The sequence below is a fragment of the Paramisgurnus dabryanus genome, chromosome 12, assembly GCF_030506205.2.
Source record: "Paramisgurnus dabryanus chromosome 12, PD_genome_1.1, whole genome shotgun sequence".
Lineage (NCBI taxonomy): Eukaryota > Metazoa > Chordata > Actinopteri > Cypriniformes > Cobitidae > Paramisgurnus > Paramisgurnus dabryanus.
The window spans coordinates 20,867,913-20,880,284 of NC_133348.1; positions in this window are offsets into that span (position 1 = coordinate 20,867,913).

Sequence of the window (12,372 nt, forward strand, 5' to 3'; positions counted from 1 at the left end):
TAAAACTTTTTCGGGAACTTTCCGAGCATTCACCACCTGACCTTGAGTTCCAGTACACAGCTGGGCAGACCACCTAGAAGGGCACCTCTTGACCTACCGTACCATTACACCACCACACCCTTTTATTCATTTTCATTCCCTGGCACTACTAGTACACCACACCCTTTCCGTGCCACAATAAAGCTTTCTTACATTATATTTATTTATTTATTTATTGAACACAAAAGACCTTCACCAATCCTGTCTGTCTGCAGTTATTTCGAACCATATAAAGACTGCACTGTTAAAGAGAAAAAATTGCTAAAATTCTTCTCGGATAGCTTGACAAGTGCAAATGACCCTGGCTGAGGGAAAACACAGTCCGTTGGGTTTAATTTGCCTTACCAGCTGAGAAGTAAACAAAAAAGACCCAGAGGGAGCAGCAGGGATGTGCCTTGCAACTAAGCAAATGTAGAAGACAGATTGACAAATAGAAACCCAGTGTGTTGTGAGGTGATCGTGTGTAGCTGTAGGCCTCCTTCTTTTATTACGGCCAATGAGTAAGAATTAAGACATTTGAAACATGCCAGTGTTTTTTTCTGTGATCTTTCTTGTTATTAGCTTGTCATGAGCTGGCAAACCAGCCAACAGGTTTAAAAACTAGACTATGACAATGTACAATTTAAAATAGCCTTTTATGATTGTTGAATCATGTCAGACTGTACAAGCATTATCCCAGCTATATTGCGTACTTTATAGTCGTGCGTAGGTTATACACCATAGCTAGGTCATAGGCTATGCGTAGGCTGTGCATTGCTCTGTGTAGCCTGACACACACTTTGATAAAATGTAACATAGCGTACATTGTCATAGGAGAAGCCACACTGCAGGATCGTGTCTCAAAATTTAGTTGGAGGAAAAATGTGACTGCAGGTAGAATTTTAGGAATCTTTTAGGATTTTTAAAATTTGTCTTAGAAAGCTAAACTGTTGCTAAACTCGCACAGTATGCACCCAGCTTAAATTGAACCAGTTAGAAAGGAATGTACGAATTAGATTTTCCTAATATTTTCCGACTTACAGTGCATTACAAGGTATACAGTGGCAGGAAAAGTATGCTTTAGGAATTTGATCTTCACAAGTTCCTAGTTTTACTTGGATTTTCAAAGTTATTCACCCCGCAGAAAAAAGCAGCGAAAACAGTTTAAACTGTAGCTAAAATTTGAACTCGAAAAAAACAACGTTACCTTACAACGGAAGCTTGGCGACTTCTGGCAACAGGAGTGACAGTGACCATTGGCGACAGGAAGTGGGCGTGTTCAGCTACACAACAAAGTTGAGAACAGCTCAACCTTATGCAAATGACAAGTGACTATCAATGAGATTGAACCTGTGGAGTTCACATTATCCATCTTTCAGAGAGAGACATTTACTTAGCCTATTTATTTATAATTGTTACTAGGGCAACCAGAATTAATGACCTCTTTTAAAGAGACTAGCGGCACACATCAATGAAGTTGCTGGCGGTGTGTACGCACTGTAAATGAGTTCTATGAGATCGAACCCACAACCCCTCTGCACACAATGCTCTACCACTGAGCTACTTAACCCTAAACAAAATTACTAGAATAAAGAATAATTTTTAAATGAATTATTATGATTTTTGAGGATGATGAACAAACTATGGCGTCTGTATAGTAAAAAAAAATTTGTACACTCTTAAAATGTTGAGTTGTTTTAACCAATAATTGATCCTTCGCTAAGCCCTGCCCTCCTTAGTTACTGTTGCTACGCCTGTCAAGCTTTTGCGCCTGGCAAGTCTATTACAGTATGTATGCACTGGTGTTGGACATTCCCAAGGAAATAATTAGTCATATTTGACAAACAGGTGAAATATCTGAGAGACCAAGGCAAAAGAGACTGAGAGATATATATCTATGACATAATATGCAACCGATTGGAGAATAATTTTATCAAAATTGAAGCTAAAGCCTATAACGTTAGGTCTCAGCGCAAGCAGCAGCCGCCTCATATGCTGACCATTCAAATGGAAAACACACAAATTAAGGAACAGCTTTGTTTATGCACAGCAGGGTAAGTGAAATTTGTGAAAATAATCAAATGATTATAAATCAAACAGTGAAATAAACACAAGACATGACCACTTTGCACTGATGACATTCTCTCGCTAGAACTAAACCTGGGAGAGCCACGATCGGATTGGGGTAGGTCTATTAACAAAATGCCAAAATATTTTTTAAAGAATGTCAGTCAGCCTCCGTCTTGCTTTTAATCATCTTATTTTACGTTTAAATATATGAAGAACCGTCAGTATTTGCAAGAACTGATGTGCTGAGTTAGCTAGCCAGCTAACACTAGCGTGCTCTTACATTCGAACAAACGTATGTGTTTTAGTTAATCCTGTCGATATTTAGTTGTAATTTCACACTGCTAGATCCACGTCCGACATTTCTCCACTTCGGTTTTAAGTTTCGTGAAGGGAAAAAATCCACCACCCCGTCCAAACTCTTAGGATACCGGGTATCTGATTTATACAATCCATATTCACACCGCTTCGGCAGGTTTACCTCACTCGCAAGCTTGTCAGAGACCCCCTGTGTCAAGTTACCTTGGCTAAACCATGATTGGCTTGTCGGCGTTATTGGGCGTGGCTTAGCGAAGGGTCAATTAGGTCAAATATGAACAAACCCAACAGTTAGATTCATTTCAACTCAAATACAAAACAGTTGGGTTTATCCATATTTGTGATGCTGGACCACAAAACCAGTCATAAGTAGCATGGCTATATTTGCAGCAATAGCCAAAAATACATGGGGCAAAAATATATTTTTTTCTTTTATGCCAAAAAATCATTAGATAAAGATCATGCTCCATGAAAATATTTAGTACTTTTCCAACCATAAATATATATGTAAAAAATTGGAGTGGATCAAGTTGCTAAGGACTTCATTTGGACATCTTTAAAAGCAATTTTCTCAATATTTCGGTTTTAATTCCGCATATTGGTCTATCATAACAAACCACACTAAATGTAAAGCTTTTATATGTTGTATAAAAATAGGTGTTGTGGTCCAGGGTCAGCTATATGGGTTGGGCATTTTTTAGAGTGCATATGGAGTTTGGAGGACTGAACTTATATTCTGTATTAAAGGTAGATGTTTTCTATGTACAGTACTGCAAATAAATAATATAAATAATAACCTTTAAAAATCTTATACTGTATTTCCCCTATGTGATCTCAATCTAAAATCATCTGAGAGTTCTTTCACAGTAGAAATACAATACATGACTTCATTTTCGATCTCATAAAAGAACATTTTGTGCTCAACACGTCTTTGGCAAACATGAACCAAACAATGTTTCACAGGTGTTTAAGTGTCTTGCACTTTCTGATAGTTCAATCTACTTACATTAACAAAAAGGACACACCAAAGTGTGTTGGTCCTTGGAAAGCCTGTGTCAGATGGTGACAAATGAATCGTAAATATGGATGATCACGGCAGCCATTTCAGCTAACATCTAATTGTTGTGTTACTTTTAATGTGCCGAAGCTGATTTGTGTCTCACCGTGAGGGGACGCCTCCTGAGTCTTTCTGACAAGTGGGCTTCTTCCAGACACTCTTTCATGCACATAGCAGATGGTAATGAGCATTATGCTTATGAAGTCAAACACACATCCACTCATACAGATGAAGGACTTCACGGAAGCATAAAAATACACTTGATACACAAACATTACCTACAAGTACACACACTTCGTTGTAAATGGGAATACATTTCTACATATATTTTATATATTTTTAAATACAAAAACTTTTTATACAAATCACAGCATAAATTAGATTACAGCCTACCGGGTTAGGTTGTCCCTTTTTGAACCAACGCTGAAATATCCCAGCATTTCTTAGAGTGCATAGATGGACTCACATCTAATGCTGCAACGCAACACAAAAACTGCGGAGGAACGCACAATAAAGAATGCAAACAGGAGCTTTAAAACTCCATCACTCCATCATTACAGCCCCCCCAACCAATTCCTCAGTTTATGGCTCTCCTCATATTTCTTCCACATCTATTTAGGCCTGTGACCCACAAACCTCCACAATTAAAGCCTCTTGCCTCGTCTCTACCCTCTCGCTCTGTTTTTGGCTCCCGGCAGCCGGAGCAGTAAAAGCAGACTAGACGATCGACTCCTTAGGGCTGAACCAAATGACAAGAGTGTCTGACACAGACCATCACTCAGATATGACTCTAAGAGGGCTTTTGGTTTGTGTGATGTGTGTCTATTCCCATTTTGAAAAAGCAATGAGAGAATGATCAGACTGATTTATTGCTGTTAAAGCCAGTGGACAATACACCACAATGTCAATAAGTGACGATTTTGTAGTATGCTCATTTATCCCCCTTTAACTTTTCTGCATCAATTTATTCACTGCATTGTCTGTGTCAACTTGTACTGTATACTGTATGCTGTGACAATTCTGTAAATGCTGTCAAATATGTCAAAAAAAAATAAAAAAATGCCATTGTTAACTCAAAAGTATACGTGCATGAATGTGTTGCTCCAACAGACTGTCTCTGATCATATCTAAAAGTGTGTCACACAGATAACCTTTGACCGTTCTCCTCAACACTATCATGAATTACCAAAACACTCAAGAGCTCTCAGGGTGAAATTACTTGATGTCTATCATGATTCATGTGCACAAAGTGCCTTAAATTAGTAGTTAGAACAGAATCATAGTTACTTTATGCTTAGACATTACAATAGTAATAGCCTATAGCTGCGTTTCCATGATAGATTTGTGCAAAACTTTAGCGGAAAAAAAACTATTGCAAAATGTTGTTGCTTCCATTAAAGGTCACGTTCTTCCTGATCTCATTTTTCAACTTTAGTTAGTGTGTAATGTTGCTGTTAGAACATAAATAATACCTGCAAAATGATAAAGCTCAAAGTTCACTGCCGTGCCAGGCAATATATTTGATATATATATATATACAGCGAACGGCCGGTTTGGACTACAGTCCTCTACTTCCCAGTTGAATGACGTCAATATAAGAGTTTTTGACTAATCTCTGCCCACATGAATACATCAGTTGCCAGCTAAGCTCAAACGGCTCTGCTAAGCTAAGCTGCCCTTACAAAAATTAACCATGGTTTTAATGTGGTAAAAGTGTAGTAACCATGGTTTTTTGGTCAATTGATTACTATGAGCAAAACCATGGTTTTACTACACTAACCATGGTTTAACTATGGTTTTTGAAAACCATGGTTGTCAAAACCATGGTTATTTTGTGGTAACCATGGTTTTACTACAGTAACCGTGGTTTTTTGGTCTTAACTGTAGTAAAACCATGGTTAATTTTCGTAATGCTATCGCATCGCAACACACTAAACAAACTACACAATCAGAACTTGATACGTATTTCTGAATGAGGGACTTCATAGAACAAGGAAGACATCAGCCCGTTTTTAGGACAGTGAAAGCAGCAATATAAAGGTAAAAAATACAGCTTTTTTACACGTGAAACATAAACAAATGTTATATTGTGCACTGTAAACAAAATCAAAGCTTTAAAAACACAAGAAGAACAGAACCTTTAACCGATGATATGCGACTCAAGACTGAAAGGTAGTTTTTCCTCTCGCAATAAGTCATTTCAACCATCACATTGACTGATGTTGGTAGGTGTACTAATATCACATCCACTGCACTAGGCATTATTTTTAACCGAAGGAGACGTAAGGTTATTCAAACATTGATGCCAAGCCCCTTATACTTAGAAGCAGCAACGTGAAGGTGTTTCTTGGAAGTTATAGTACATTATCTTAAATCAAAAGAGATGTAAGAGTGTTATCCAAACATTATTGGCAAGGAAAGCCTCTTATACTTGGGAGCAGACACGTACTGAGGTGTTTTTGGGAAGTTTTAGTACATTCCGCATCTTCTTCAAATAATAATTATGTGACTTACTTGCACTGCAAGTTTCCATTGCCGTTTTGCAAAATACACCTTTTTTGATTTGCCTGAAAATCACCTCATGCCACCGTAAAAACTGGGAGCTTTTGTGAAATTGCGTGTTTCAATAATTATTTTAAATTAGCAAATTCAATTTGCGGAATTTAAAGGGTAATGGAAACGCAGCTTATGACTTAATTTCTTATGTGAAACCTACAAAAAATATTTTTAAAGAATGAGTGTAGGCTTGTGGCACTTTTTCCCATGTAGTTACAATAAAAGGGGTAATACTTTTTTGACGTAAAAGTAGTCCATGTAAACGACAATGTCAAGAGATAATGCACAGAACGCTAATTTTTTGCATCTCTCATTCGAATAGGCCTATGTGAATATTTTAAAAAGATATGGCTCATAAAACATTACAGATATTTCACAAATCTATCTGTGGTAAGCGAGATTTGTGTGCAACTGGGTGCTGCTTTCCTTATGTTTTTTATCACTGCAGTCACTAATAGTAATGTCCAGTTTGTGAACGAATCGTTCTTTTGAGCCGGTAATGATCATCTCGGGACAGTAATGATCCAAGTTACTCACTTTTAGATGTACCTGACAGTCATTTCGATTTGTCAACAATTTTCTAGAGTATAATATATATCTAATTTATCAACTTTTCATATGAGCTCTGCCAACAGCGCACTTACTGAACCGAGACCTGGTGAACTTTGTTGATACTGAGCATGTGCAGCACACATACTGCAATAAAGTAATTCCTGAGTCACCAATACACTGAATAAAGAACAGTTTATATCGGACGGGTCGGACTTGATGAGCCATTAATATTGCGCATGCGCTTAGCGAACAGCACAATACTCGAGTTAGGTGATGATGATTTAATAGAATAACATGTAAATAATATGCTCTTACATGACTTTACTTGTATAGTCTGTATATAAAGGGTGTTTTTAACCCTCCTGGATGATAGATAGAATGAATGACGTCATTAAGTGTGGACATTAAAGAACTAGTGAATCTGTCTTTTTGTTCACGTAAAATATACAGACTTAACCAACACTAGTCACTAGCTCTTCCAATTACCCGTTTTGAGTTAGAAATACCAACTACTGCCACCTGCTGGTACAGAAACTTATCTCACGCATGTGCAAAACGTCCGTTTGGTGTGCCAGGGCCACTTTAAACCCAGGCGCAGCCAGCACGTGCACAATGTGAGCCGACCTCACAGTCTGCGCTATTTTGTTGGCATCGGTTTGATTTGTGCCTACAACATTGTTTTGAAAATGATGACAGAATGTTTATTTTGGGGTGAACTACTCCTTTAAATCAGTACTCTGTCAAACACAACGTGTACACAAAGTGTATCCCCAACACTTACAAAGTTACAAAGTACAAACAGAGTAACACCTCAACACTCTTTGATTAGGTAAAGCAAATGCTGTAAGACTGGCAAACCCGATTTATTGTAACGCTTCAGCTCTGTTCTGGTATGTGAATGCGGTACTGTCCTGCTGAGCTTCCAGGACACAATACTGTACAAGCCTAAGGCACATTCCTCTAAGAGTGTGTGTGTGTTTTGTGGTCCATTGTGATTCAGACACCAACAAGCGCACCCCCACCCTCCTCAGTTTCTCTCCTCAATTCCTCGGCCCGCTTCAGTGTGTTGACATGCAGACAAATGCAAATACAGTGAACATGTTTGAGTGTTTACATTTCAATGAGAAAAAAACAATCTCTCATCCTTTGTCAAAGTGGAGGGGAAAGAGCAGCAGGTTAAAGAATTTCCAATAGCTGTTGAGATGCTAACGGTGTTGTGAGTGAGGTAAACAACGCGGATGAATGGTGCTATCAGAAGATCTTGGCATTCTCTGGAAGAATTCTAGGAAGTTTTATGGGAAAAGTCCTTCAGTAGCCTGACAAAATGTTTGTTCTGACAGTGATCCCTTATCAACAATAAAACAACAACAACAATAGCATCTGCATCTCTAAAAGAACGGCTCTGATGATCTTAATGCTAATCGCTAATGTAATTATATGCTAAGATACAACAAATCAAAAACAATAGCGTAGTGTTTTAAATGTTTATGGTTTTAATAATTACACATAAATAAAATGTCTGAATTAAGTATATGGCTGAATTAAGTATAGGACTTTGCATATTTGACCATGTCAACATTTTTAGTGCACAGCTAAGATAAATATTTGTATCTCAGTGTGCATTTGAATACTCCTTAAGCAGGCTAAAATCATCCAGTACAAATGTAATTATGGACAATTACTCAATACTTGATTGTATCTTTTGTGAAAAGATTTGACCCCCTCAGAGAAGTAGGAGTCTATCAGACAGAGAGGAGCCCTCTCCGTGGATTACAATGAAAAGGTCTGAGCTCCTCTGAGCATGTGCTTTTGACTGGCCTCCGCTGGATAGCAAAAGTCACCAATTGTGGCATGAAAAAGAGTTCAAATTTAATGGAAACTTTGGTAAACTAGAGGCATATTTACTGTTGCATACATCTTTACATGAAATGGAAAGATGCATCCATAAATCTTCATGAATCATCAGTCCAGTAGTATATGACATACTGGTATATTGTGCACTTAATGTGAAATTCATCAAAGCCTTTCAGCACCCAAGACACTTAATCTACACACTTGGAAACCATCTCATTCTGTTTAATTTTGCCATTTTACATTTTATACTGCATCTCTTATCAAGTAGCTGTCATTAATTCTTAAATATCCCAGGATCATTTATTGGACCCCTATGGAGAGGATCAATTAACCCACTATTGCCCCCTGCCCCCTTCAGATCTGTTGTTACCCCTGTGTGAGTGACACCTCCCTGCTCATCTCCCGACAACCTCTCCTCTCCTGATGTGGATTCTTCATGTCAGGTGTCTGCGAAAAGAAGGAAAGAGATGTTAATTTGTATACTTTAAATGTTTATATTTCAAAGTCTAGTTTATATTATAAATATCCTCTGAGAGAGAGAGAGAGAGAGAGAGAGAGAGAGAGAGAGAGAGAGAGAGAGAGAGAGAGAGAGAGAGAGAGAGAGAGAGAGAGAGAGAAAATAACAGGAAAAACAGTATAGTCCAGCGGTTCTCAAACTTTTTGCCGTATGTCCCAATTGTGTAGGGTGCCCTTTGTGCCCACTCCCAGACAAAATTCTTGTCAGAAGACAATCTCAAACTTAGAATTTAAATGATTCAAGGTTGGCCAGCCCCCCATTTTGAGAACCACTGGTATAGTCAAACAGTATATTTATAACTGTATTATTAAACTGTATTTATACACATTCAGACAAGAAGGTACAAACCTGTCACTGCGGCGGTACCATTTCTAAAAGTACACCTTTGAACCTAAAGGGTGCATATTAATATCTCAAAGGTGCATATTGGTACCTCAGGGGTACATATTGGCAGGAGCGCAAATTCAAAATAAGTGTTCGGAGTGTCATGTGTGTTGCTTGCGTTTTCAAAATATGTGTTTGTTGCGTAATGTGAACCACGTGCATCACGGGTTTTGTCAAAATAAGTGCCTGCTGCACACGTGTCAAAACCGTTTATGATAAAAGAGACGCTCACGTTAACAAAATACACGCAAGACTCTCCCTTAAAAAAGTAAACTCTGATTACGCATGATATTTGCGAGTATCTGGCAAACGCGAGTGTCTCTTTTATCATAAACGCTTTAGACGCGTCTGCAGCAGGCACTTATTTTGACAAGACACGTGATGAACACAGGATCTCTCGACGCACAGCACACATATTTTGCACATGATGGGCTACATGTTGTGACAAACTTTGCATCGAGTGCCCTCGAAAAAAGGAGTTACCTGCCGCCACTGTATATTGGTACCTCAAAGACACTTATATGTACATTACAACCTTTTCAAAAGGGTTCTGTGCCAGTGACAGCTTTTGTACCTTAATTTCTGACAGTGTCATTGAACATTGATCTGGTTAATAAAATGTAACAATTCAATCAGCATAACATTTTTCATATTTATATCACCCCTACAAGTTCTTTGAAGGTTGAAAGATTGGAACCATACTGTATATGGAACCATATCAGACCATACTGTATTACAAAAAAAACTGAAAGTGTATTAAAGATAATGTATTAAAATATCATAATTCCATTGAATCTGGCTATGCACATGCCCACACATCATGTCCGCTTCACACTGTGCTAACTAGGTGTCAATTTCGATAGAAGGACCGGTTTGACATGTCCTCGACAACATGTCAAATAACGTAACATCACACTCTCTCTTCACCTCTGATGAGCGCATTGACACTTTCTGTTGTCCAGCACCTGGGTCTATTGTTATCAAACAACAAGCTAACAGTAACCTCAAGCATATTAGCGTTGACAGCGGAGTGAAGAACCGCTACTAAGATTAGCATTACAGAGAGCAGACAGCAAAATACACACTACTACAAGAGTGGTAACTTTTCCATGCAAGTGAGAGCTACTGTAGCTTCAAATTAACCTGTACAAAGAGTCTAGCTAACACAGGAGAAAAATCACAAAAAGTTAACAACTGGTTTGAAAGAAGTCACACATTCAAATCTAAAAGCGCTAAAACAAAAATGTAATTCAATGAGAAGAAAATACTTCAAAATAGTACCAGGGGTTTTCACCTTTGACTATGACAATACTATGTGGAAATGTGCAGCACCATGGACCATTTATTCCATACTATGTTTTTGATAAAAAGTAGTGTAGTATTAACACCACAATACTTTTAAGAGAGTTTTTTTTTGTTGTTGTGCAGGTGGCACATACATATGCTACTTTATATTTCCAATGCATAAACCTGCTGTCTTTCTTGCAAATGATGCATGTTGTTATATTACCAAAATTTTAGTAATAGTAATGTATCCACACCCACATAGATGTAACAGCTTCCTTTAAATGCTTAAACACACATACCTGAAATGATACAGGTTTGCTATTTAACTGATATGGTTTACGGAAAGTGTTTTTTTTCTGGTCTGTGTACGTATAGCTTGCAAGGACCTGTCTACTGACGAATCAGCACCATCAGTTTCATATTTCAGCAAAGGCCTCCTGTCATCGTTCCTCTTATCATATATACATACCAGCTCATAATCACACAGGCCCACTGCCAGCATACTTTCAGACTAATGTGTGAATATGAAGGAAAGACAGGAGAAAGAAAGGATGAGGGGTTGAGGAGAGGTTTGGGAAAGTGGGACAAAACAAAGAGAGAGAGTGGGAAAAAATGAGGGTTTACTTGGGGCCAATGACAAAATTTATCTGATGTAGGCTACAACAGATCTTAAAACATGTCAGTGTGTACGTAATTGAATACACCAATCCATCCACCCACGCACCCACCAAAAAAAAAGATTAGGGTTAGTTAGACTTTTAATATCCATATAAGTTTATTTTGTGAAACACACTGTTTTTAATAGCAGAATTTCCAAGCTGTTCTTTTCTATAAAATGAAAGTTAATGGTTGGTGACCAAGGCTGTCATGCAAAATTTTCAATGGAAAAAAAGACATAATGGGTTTTCAAAGTGATTTTGTAAATAATTATACAGTTTAATATTTGGGTTTACTATCCTTTAATCCCTACTGCCTTGCCATTTTAACAACACACACACCTGCACACAGTGTTAAGTAGGTTTACCAGGGGAGAGAAAATCATTTATTATGTGATACACATGAAGGCGTGTTCAAAAACACGGTTACACTTTGATCTTCAGAACCTGATGCGACAAAACACTGTATCACACTGACATTGAAACTAAGTAATGCCAGATCAAACATAGGGAGACTTCAGAGAGAGAGCAGCACTGAAACAATATCTTAATGACTCACAGAGTGTGACATTAACATTTCACGAGCACTCATTTAAACCCAAAATTAAACCCAATGGCTAAAAAAAGCGACATCCCAAATGCATCATGACTGAGTATGTCTTTGTTCTTTCCAGATGACTATTTGCAGTTTAACGATTCCACTAATTGTTTAGCTTTATTGTTTTGTTATACAACATACCTGCATTAATACGTATACTTAGGGCATGTTAAATAGCATGTATATACGCTTTTGGGGGTGGGCAGTGTCATTGGGTTTTTTGAAAGATGTCAGTGAGCATCCAGATAAGTAACATACACATTTACCTCCCCCTTACCAACGCACACACACACACACTTCTACTATTGATGGTCCGAGACAAGTCACAACATGCTGAAGACCAAACCACAGACCAGACCAAACACACATGCAGGTTTGTGACTATATATATTGCAGGATGAGGCTGTGAGGATGTATCTAATATGCTTTACAATTATAGCCAGGCGTGTACGTATGCACACATGTAAACACTTCATTGCAGTGCCTAGTACATGCTGACCAAATAAAC